We start from the raw sequence: 10682 nt of genomic DNA on the forward strand, positions 1-10682 counted from the left end.
TATTTAATATTTTTTTGCATATGCTGAAGCTCCTCATTCTGCCCACCTAAATGCAATCAAATTACTGAGCTGGAAAGGGCGTACACCTAGGTCTGTATCTCTGTCAATCAGAAAGTGAAAATATTGCTGTTGGTTAGATCAATAAGCTAAGATGTATGACAGTCCAGTTAATGGATATCTCCCTTGGACAAATCCATGCATATCCCTATACTGAGTGCAGAAGGCTGTAACCTCAGTCCATGCTTCGCCAGTCACCTTGACAACAAGCATTGAAAGAATTATTTACCTCAAGCCCAGAGTGGCTATGATTTTCAGCTAGTAATGAGTCCCGTGATGGAGGGTCGTTTCCCCTTAATTGAAGATTTTCTACATAAAATGTCACTGGCACTTTCATTTTTATTGGATGACTAGCCATTAGTTGTTCTAAATACTCAATATTCACCAATGGATATTCACAATGTAATGGAATGGTGTATCAATATAAAGATTATAATATTATGAGGAGGTCGAAACGGCAAGATGAACAACTTCAGTATTCAATGTTTTATTGTATTAGCAACAAAATGTTTTCTGTGACTCCATCCTGTTTGTATTGTGGACACAACTATCTCTTGCACACAGCATTATTCAGGCCAAAAAACAGTACCCCACACACCTACATGGTTCTAAGGAGTTCCTGTAGCCATGGTTGATTGATTGCCCCCTATACTGACTATTAGGCATTTTTTCACTGGCATCCATGCTAGGAAATTACTTCTACACTGACCACCAGTCCGCTAGCGTATTTTTTCACTGTTTGTTTTTTGTTTTCTGGCCACTATTACTTTTACTTTAATTCCAGGAATATTATTGAAAAAATAATTACTCATATAGTGAAGAGGGGTTGAATGAAAAAAATCTGCTTTGGGCTTTTTTTTACCTCAGTTTTTCAATTATTTCTTAACTGTTTTTTTATCAAGGGTTCCCTTAGCACTGAAAATTATTTTAAGGGTTTTTTATGGGTTAAAAAAAGTTTGAGAAAGGATGGATTAGACACTGGCCAAATATATATATATATACAAACCCCATATTGCATTTTTTTCCTGCTTAGGCATATATATATGCACACACACACACACACATATATATATATATATATATATATATATATATATATATACACACACATACACACATATACACACACACACGCTTATCAGCCATTAGGTACACCTGTTTTACCCGCTTGGTAATGCAAATTACAATGCAATGAGCCATTTACATGTCAGCAACCCAAATTAATTTAGGCATGTAGGGAATGTCAAGACAATGTTCAGAAATTTAAAACAAAACAACTCAGCATTGGGAATAAGTTATTTCAACTGCTTTTACCGTGGCATGGTAGTTGGTGCAGGTTGGCTGGTTTGAGTATTTGAGAAACTGCAGATCTACGGGCATTCACACACAATTTATTCACTTTGAGATCATTACAATAAACAAGAGGGCACTCTGCGACTGGAGGAAAAGAAGTTTAGGCTTCGAATAAGAAAGGGATTCTTCACTGTAAGGTCTGTAAAAATGAGGAATAGTCTCCTTGAGGAAATAGTTTCAGCAACTACTATACATTGCTTTAGGAAAAAGCTGGATGTTTTTCTAGAAGCACAGAATATAACTGGGTATTAAGGCTTTAAAGTAAAAAAATACAATGACCATTGATCCAGGGAACATCTGATTGCCTCATGGAATCAGAAAGGATTTTTTTTCCCCTGTTGAAGCAAATTGTACCAGGGATTTTTTTTTGCCTTCCTCTGTCTATAGGGTTTTCATAACTGGGATATGTTGAACTTGTTGAACTTATGTCTTTTTTCAACATAACCTACTATGTAACATCTCTAGGGTTCACAGAGAATGTCCCAAAAAGGGAAAATATATGGTGAACAGCAGTTCTCTTGGTGAAAATGTCTTGTTAATGGTAAAGGTTAGAAGAGAATGGCTAGAGCTGTCCAGTCTTGAGGAAGATGAGCTAGAGCAGAAGCAGACCACACTAAGTGCCATTCCTGTCAGCTAAGAACAGGCACATGGGGCTTTCCACCAAAATGTGGACAAGAGAAGATTGGAAAAATGTTACCTGGTATGATAAGTTTCAGTTTCTGCTGTGATTTTCAGATGGTTGGGTTGGGTTTGAATCAACAACATTAAAGCATGGATCCAACCTGTTTGTATCAACTGTTCAGTATAGAGGTGGTGGTTTCATGGTGTGGGGGATATATTCTTGGCATGCTATGGGGTACCACAGCCTACCTTAGTATCATTGCTGACCATACCCTATTCTTTCACAACTGCAACAAACCCATCTACTGGTGGTTACTTCCGGCAGAATAAACGTGTCGCAAAGCTTAAATCATCTCAAATTGGTTACTTGAACATGACAATGAGCTCACTGTACTCAAATGGTCATCAGATGATCTCAAAAGCACCTTTGGAATGTAGCGCAACTCTTCATGGATGTGCAGCCAACAAAACTGCAGCAACTGTGTGAAGCTATCATCTCAATATGGAAGAATATTTAAAACACTTATGCTAAAAAAATTTATGCCAAGAAGAATTATAATAGTTCTGATGGCAAAAAAGGTTCAACACAGCACTAGCAAGGTGTACTTAAAAAAAAAAGAAAAAGAAAAAGAAAAAAAGAATAACATTTTATAAAATTTTTATGATAGGGGCCTCAGTAAGGCTCTTAGTTATATCACAGTAATGATAAAATCTTGTGCTCATTTAAGCTTTACCCAATATTCAGCTTAATTTAGCCACATGCATGTTTTTTTTTCACAAACTCAACTTTAAAAATCTGAGGGTATTAAAATATAGCTTAAAAATTTGAGGAAGTGACAAAATGTAAAAATATGCAAGTAAAAAAGGTATCTAAAGTAAACTAAAACTTAAAAAAAAACTATAGCATTTTTAATATATTTTGGCTATGTTCAGACTAGTAGCTTTTAAAAGCATTTTTACTGCTCAAAATTACTTGCAAAAAACAGTTACCATTGGACTGAATAGTCCAGTCCATTTATTTTCCTTTACTTGACAGGTGGCGGCAGCGTTGCTGCACAGTTTGTTGGACATTTAATGCAGCGTTAAGGGGTGGTTTGTCTCCCCTGCTGCTTCCATAGACTAGGAACTGGACATAGGAACTGCCTGCAAATGCTTAAAAATGCAAGACATTTGCAAATGTTGGTGCAGGAGTATTTAGGCATTTTTACTGAATAAAGCCTAACTAGTAAAAAAAAAAATACAGTGTGGGCTCCTCCCCCCTATAATAATGAAGCCAGACCCTTTAATCCTTTAATAAGCTTGGATCTTACCAGATAGGCAATGGGGCAGTGAACGTGTGAGATCCCATTCCTATTCATAAAAGGTCCTCTGGAATCTGGTTTGCAAGAGGACGAAAAGCATGTAACCTCTTGCTTTTTGGCCTCGTCCACTCAAAGAAACCCTTGTGTTGTGGCCGAGGATTTATTTATATCAAAGACTCCGAGATTCCTCTGACTAAACAGTTTCCACAAGGTAGGTGAATGAAATCACATAGGAGGAGGAGCTTTGATCACCTGATTTAGTGGTTGCCAACACCAGCGGTTTACAGTCTCCAATGGATGGCTTGGAATAATGTTGCAGAGAAATAATGTATATCTTCTAGAACTGAAAACTTGAAATAAAACAGGTATGGGGAGAAGATGGATTGTGTCTGCTGTAACAATGGAGATGCATATTAGTTGAAAGTAAACAAAATAATTTTCACACTGTCCACAGTTCTCAGGAAATTCAATGATATAGCCTAAGTATGCTTAAGTTAACAGTGCAACCAGCTAGAATTCACTTACTTCTTTTTCCAAAAATTTAACATCAGACCTCTAGTATATCTGTGAAAGAGACGACTAGTCTGAAGTTTTTTTTGTTTTTTTTTACAACTTTAACCTACTGCCACAAATTCAGTTTTAGAGCAGTATGACTCACTTATGACTTCTCATAAGAAAAATACCAGGCTGCACAGAAGGGAAGCTTTCTTGTCTAACCCTACTACACGTGTACACATAGAGCAGAGAATAATAAATGAAACCTAACACTTCACATAAAAAAAACCAATATATATATATGTTTCATCAATCATGTGTCTTCATGTGCTACCATTGACATTATTAGGCCCTATAATGTGCATCAATGCATCAAAATGTGGAAAATGCACTTCAGCACATTATACATTTATAATCTAGCCCCATTTAAAGCAATGATTAATCTATGTACATGTGTTGATGCTTGTTAAAGTGAATGGGCCGCTACATTCTGATTCTTTTCTTTATCCCTGTCCAAAATTAGGTCCCGCCTACTTCAGACCAAACAGTGCAAAAAGTGCAACACACTTTAAAAAAACAAAAACAAAAAAAAAAAAAACAGGTGCAGCACCGCCCCTTTAAGTCTTGATCGCCACGGCAAGCACAAAGCCTCCCGGGATACCAACGTCGGGCATGCACTGAAGGGGCATTTTTTCCACCAAGGGGAAAGAGATGCTCTCACACATGCGACTAAAAGTAAGGAATAAAGGTAAGTGTAATTTTTTTTTAATTTTAGTTTAGTTCTGCTTTAAGTTTAATAAAAATAAATAATATTGTATATTATCCATGCTTATATTTACCCAGTTGTTTTCTAGCTTTTTCCAAAATTCTTTTATTTACAGAACCCAAAATTAGGCCTCCTAAATGACACGCATTTGCAAAATTCTAGGTAGGACTGTGTACTGAAGATTTAAGTCCTATACAATGCTAGAAGACAGAGTGTTGCTGATATGCAGTGTTGCTGCACATATTTTGCACTGTTTTACAGAGCCCAATAGCTCAGGCTAGAACCTAAGCACACAAATCTCCAAAAGGAATAATGCATTTAAAACAGAAGCTCTGACCCTGCACCAATATATCCAGAGCAATATTGGTGCTGGTTGGTGTTGGGCTTTACAATATAGAAGAGGGAGTTCTGTGAAGTGTTGCTTGTAGTGATATAAGCAGCCAGATACAATAATGACAGGTAGAAGATTTGTCTGGAATGCCATTCTCTCTGGAATGAGAAAACAAGACTGCCCAATGGGAAGAATAGGAAATGTGGTCTGAAAAGTAGACAGTTTAATCAGCTATTTCAACCAACATTAGAGCTGTATTTGTATTACACAGGAAAGTATAATTGCAATAACCAGAGCAAACAACATAACATTTTCCCTGTAAAAATAAAAACTATTTTAGCTGCATGATTTTCAAGCCATTTAAACAAAATGGTACATAATAATGATAATGGTTGTTGATTTTTTTGCTATCTAATATGACAATAGTTGGGTCTTCCAGAGAATGCTTATATCTATTTACGATAACAACACTCTAAAAACATACACAATATTTTGCTTTATCAAGAAGCAGTTACCAAAATGAATCAGTCCTAGAAACATGGGAAAAATAGGGTTTTGCTCAGAGCCCAATGGGACAGGCAGTCTTGTAAACTGGGTAAAGCCATTCTTCCAAGGACCATTGCAGTTATTTGGCCACAAAATAAATAAACAGTAGCCTATATCCATCAAGTCCACGTCATCATCTTATATAAACTGTGACACGTTCCTGCAGCAATAGACTTGTTATTGTCTACAAATTAATCTATAATGTTAAAGCAAACCAGTATTTAAACATGTATCATAGATTGCAAAAAAACAAAAAAAAAACAAAACATGCATTTGTCATTACTATATGTACAAGATCCCTGAAAACAGTCTGGATTGTGTTGCATGTTAAAAATCAGCATACCAGAGCACTGTCACTCCTAAACCTGGAAATTCTTCCAGAATGTTGTAACTTAGAATAGTCACAGTGCTCTAGTACTTCTTTATAGAGGCTTGCAGTTATGTTGCAGGCTTGGATTCCTACACACATAAAGACTATCAACGAAGTAATTTTAGACTTCATTTTCCAATAGGTATCTTGCCTATGGATAGCATTTCTTTGAGAACATTATGTGCTTGGATATTCATTAGGAGAGATAAAACATCTAAGCAGCACATTGTTATAAGTTTTTCTTTTGCTTACTGAAAGTGTACTGAAAGGGGTGCTAATCTGACACCTAATACAGATCTGGACCAGACAAAGTCCAAATGGGGTAATTGACTGAAACTTTGTATGTCTTGTGTCCAGCTTAGACCTGGTAACTTAACATGATTCAGTTTGGAATGTGAAGTTTTTTTTCTGATTTTATACAAAGACCAGCTTATATCCTGAAGTTACTTTATTTCATATAGCTTAATATTGGTGTCTAGTCGGTAAAACTAGACACAAAAAATAAACCTCATGTCTGTGTTGTTTATTAAACTGTGAATTATTAATGACCGAATATTCTGTACAAAAGAATTTATTGACAACCATACCATAGACATATGTGAGCTTATGCATTGCAATTATGTACTTAACCATTGAATCATCAGAGTGTTACACAAAGTATAATTATGTGAAAAACTGAATTGTTTAAAAAATGTCTATAGTTAAACAAATCTTATTTTACCCAATAGTTAGCTAAATATTTTGCCAAGCTAGATTGATACCTTACAGCATCACATAAATACAATGGAAGAGAATCCAAATACAGAATTACGCATGGTAACTGGTTTACTACAGAATCTTAAAAATTTTTCTCAATCGCTCTGTAAAGATAAAGGAAAGGAAAATGTAAATCCTACTAATTAACATACTAACATCAAAAGCAGTCCTGTAGGACAGGCTTTTGTAAGTGTGGTCCTGACCTTATCTTGTACAGACATAAACCTTAGAGGTGTCACTCTAGACATTGGCTGCACTCTGAATCTGAATAATATATCCAGCAAACACATTGTCACTCTGAACAAAAAATGCATGAAAGCAGCAAAAGCAGCAGAAAGGCTTCTGTTTGTAATCACTTGTCACACATGAAGAGATGTGCACTGCCTGCCTCATCATTGTACTGGAAATTCAGAACACTGCAACTTGCTCTATCCAATGCATAAAGAAGCAAGTAAAAGAAAAAAAGAATGAAAATCAAACTGCAGGAGTTAACAAGGTATATACAGGATGAACCTGACAAGTGCAAGATGGACCTACCTCTGATTCTTGGGAGGTGATGGAGATCTTTCCAGGTGTCTGGTGCAGGGGTCAGTGTAATGCTCCCAACAGATGAAAAGCTTCTTTGCTGGTGTTTATAGTTGCAGGTCCTTCTCAGGATACTGCACTGCACAGACATCCCATTGCTCTTTTTACATTTTAGCTTTCAGGGTACATCCACCTTGACTGGCATTACTGTGATCACCTTGGAACATCAGGCAGGGAAGCAGCATGGGATAGGTCACCACTGCTGTTTTTATGCTTAGCATTTTCTCTCCACCTCTAAGACAAGTGTGGTTACTATCAAGGCTTACAGCAACTGAAGAGCTTTCCCAGCAGCTGTGGAAATATGAGAGATAGAAGGGGTATAGGGAACAGAGGCTATGAGTGCCATCTGCAGGGAAACACAAGCAGCAAAAACAAGCCAACCTTTTTATTATGCCTGCAGTACAATGAAGAAGGTTAACCATTTACAACACACATCTTATATTCTGATAGATTCATATAGATTGCATTGATATTTTCATGTACAAGAGAAACAGTATTGTTAAAACATTTTTTTTATAAAAAGAAACACAGAGGCTTTTATTGTTGACCTCACCCTTGGAAAATACTCTCATGCTCATCTTCTAATTGTCTTATTTATCAGATTTTCCTGATAAGTTAAATTTAGGCACTCAGGGTTAGGCTTTGGGTAGGTTGGCTTGTGGTTAAGATTGGGCACTAAGCATGTGGGTTATAATTAGGCACTAGGCAGGAAAGAGTTTTGGTTAAGTAAAAAAAGGTAGGCGGGGGGGGGGGGGGGGGATTTATGGTTAGGCGTTTCAGAACTTTGAATCTGGGATCTGGAACAACAATGTAGATCAGAATGGCTCTCCTGATCTGCCACTGCACATTAAACATCTGCTAATGATATTTTTGACTTCACAATATGCACTTAAATTAACTTGTTTTCTTCAGCAGTTTGTGTAGTTTAAGCAGTTTTCAGCTTATTTGTATCCCATAGAACAGGGGTGCCCAACAGGTGATCTACCGGTAGATCGCAAAGGCAACGCGAGTGGATCGCGGAGCCCTGCCTTTCGAAATAAATTCTACCACGCACAGGAGTTAAGTCCAGGTTTTCATTGTTGGTAGATTATTTTGACTTGGTCGATTTAAAAATAGCTTGCAAGCCAAAAAAGTGTGGGCACCCCTGCTATAAAAAATGTTCCTGAATTGCTGGAGCAGAAGCTACACAGATAGTTACAGCAGTAGGAAGCTAAAGTGCATTATGTAAATTTGCAAAAAAATGGGATTAGCACATATTTATGAATTTGGTAACAGGATGTTTGCAAACCAGTAAACTATTGTTTTCCAAAGAGGGCCACCCATATTCTCAGTATTTCTGTAATGATAGATTTATTTCAAAGTAATCCATTTCACTTTTCCCATTCAAAAACATATCAAAGTCTGCCCTGAAAACCACCTACACTCTCAGTACTTCACTTCCACAGCTACCAGAAAATACTTTTAGAATTTGGGGAACATGTGGCCTCCTCCCATGTTATGGGTCTCATGCACAAAAGTCCTCCGCCTTAGTCAGAGGAAACCAAAAGCAGGTACAAAAATCCCCCTGCCCCCTGAAATCGTCTGTATGTTTAAAAGTAAAAACACAAACGGCTCAATTTATAAAACTGGTAATTTTCCAGGTCTATGTGTTTCAATGGCAGTAATTGATTCCCACCAGGGAATGTTTGAGTGAAGTTCAGATTCCCTGTTTAATAAATAGAGCCCAAAATCGATTTCAAGTCTTTTAAACTATTCACCTAAATACTGAATGATATTGGATTAAGCATAGTATTGTGCCTCTTTAATGTAAAATATGAGCTATTATATGTCATCTGGGATTCACAAGGAAGAAATATAATAATGCACAATTAATGATGTTGACAATAGTCTTAGTTTAGTATGGGTTAATAGGGTTTAGTAAGGAAAAATTATAATGACCTTTTCCTAATCTGATGTACGAACCTAATAAAATAACAGAAAAGTATAAAGTGGTAACTTCTGGCTTTTTTACAGAAGGGAAGTGTGCTGTCTCAATAGCTGATGGTCACAGCTATAGCAAACATGTGTAACACACAGTAAAACTACCTGATCAATAATACAGGTAATACAGGTGAAAATGTAGTTACATATTTTGTCATTGTCAGTGGGTAATCCCTTCTGATTGAAAAATTGTTGTGACAATGTCACTTTTATATGGCTTGAAAGATTTAGAAATATATAAATATTTAAATGGTATAACCTATGCAGGAATTTTGGTGCCTTTTGTGGTAATGAAGACAGTAGCAGTAAGTTTGTAGACATATTACCAAAAGGGCAAATAACTCATTAGTCTATTTTAACTTCCACCGGTGAATTTCCATGAATTTTTTTAACCTTACACAAATTAAAGGTTTTGATTAAACATCATTTTGTATTTTAATGCAAGCCATCTATAAAGCTATTATAAAATTTTTACCCACATTTGTTCTTAAGTGGCTGCTTTATTTCAGGACAAATCATGAAAACATAAAAAAACAAAACAAAGAAATGTGCTCACCCTACTGACTTGTAATCGATTGCTGTCAGCCTTCAAAAAAAAAAAAAATAGATTGAGTACATCTCAATCTAATTTATTTCTCATACTGACAAGTGAACTCAACCATGTCCTCTAAAGATTTTTCTGTGTGTGTGTTTATTTTATTCCTTAGGTTTAGAATATTCTCAACAAAAGATGCTCCTTGTGGGCAATATTCACTATTCATTTTCATGATTGTAGAGCATGAATGCCTAATAGAACATAAAAGCCAAATCTACAAAATGCATTAAACATATACAATTATATAGAGGTTTCCAGAATATTAAAAATAAGTCTGGTGAATATAACTGGCCATGCATTATGCTATGTTTGCAATCATAATGAAGCCTTAAGTTTTAGCTGTTGCATAATATGTGCCTGAAAGAAATCAGTATTATCTCACTGTGTTGAACAGGATAAATTAGGCAAACATGCTTGGAGGATGACACATGCGTTGGTCCGTCCGGCGCACCCCCCGGTAGGGTCGGGAAAAGAACCCCGCTGGGGGGAGCGCAGTCCGGAGCCGCGGACCATGTCTTCCGTACGGGTCGCAGGCTCATGGCGGTGGGCGGGTTGTGTCCCTGGACGTCATAATGCCTGGACCAGCCCACTCTCTCATTGCAGGTCTAAGACTGTGATAGGAGAGTGGGCGGGTTGTGGCATTATGACATCACCCGGGGAGATGTTTCTTCCCCTTTGAGTGACACAGGTCTCTGGCCCGCACATGCAGTCCCCAAGCTGCAAAAGGTTGGGGACCACTGCTTTAGAAGGTGTGAATGACATTGTCAAGACAGCCAAATTTAAACTTAGTATACAAACACAGGCAGTATACAAACACAATACATCCTCCCACCAGCAAAGATACTCATAGAGCAGTGTTTCCCAACCTTTCTTAGTCGCGGCACATATTTTACAATTAGAAAAATCCCACGGAACACCACCAAAAA

General features: G+C 36.9%; 1 protein-coding gene across 2 annotated transcripts in view; it reads right to left on the minus strand.

Annotated features, from left to right (window-relative positions):
- LOC140339254 (cGMP-dependent protein kinase 2-like) overlaps positions 1-7454 on the minus strand; it is a 91059-nt gene extending 83605 nt beyond the window's left edge. For both annotated transcript variants that reach the window (XM_072423848.1, XM_072423847.1), the window contains exon 1: positions 7134-7454. The gene's annotated coding sequence lies outside the window, so the exon portion shown is untranslated. The remainder of the gene's footprint in view (positions 1-7133) is intronic.
- Positions 7455-10682: the final 3228 nt, after the last annotated feature.

Source organism: Pyxicephalus adspersus, chromosome 10, assembly GCF_032062135.1.
Source record: "Pyxicephalus adspersus chromosome 10, UCB_Pads_2.0, whole genome shotgun sequence".
NCBI lineage: Eukaryota > Metazoa > Chordata > Amphibia > Anura > Pyxicephalidae > Pyxicephalus > Pyxicephalus adspersus.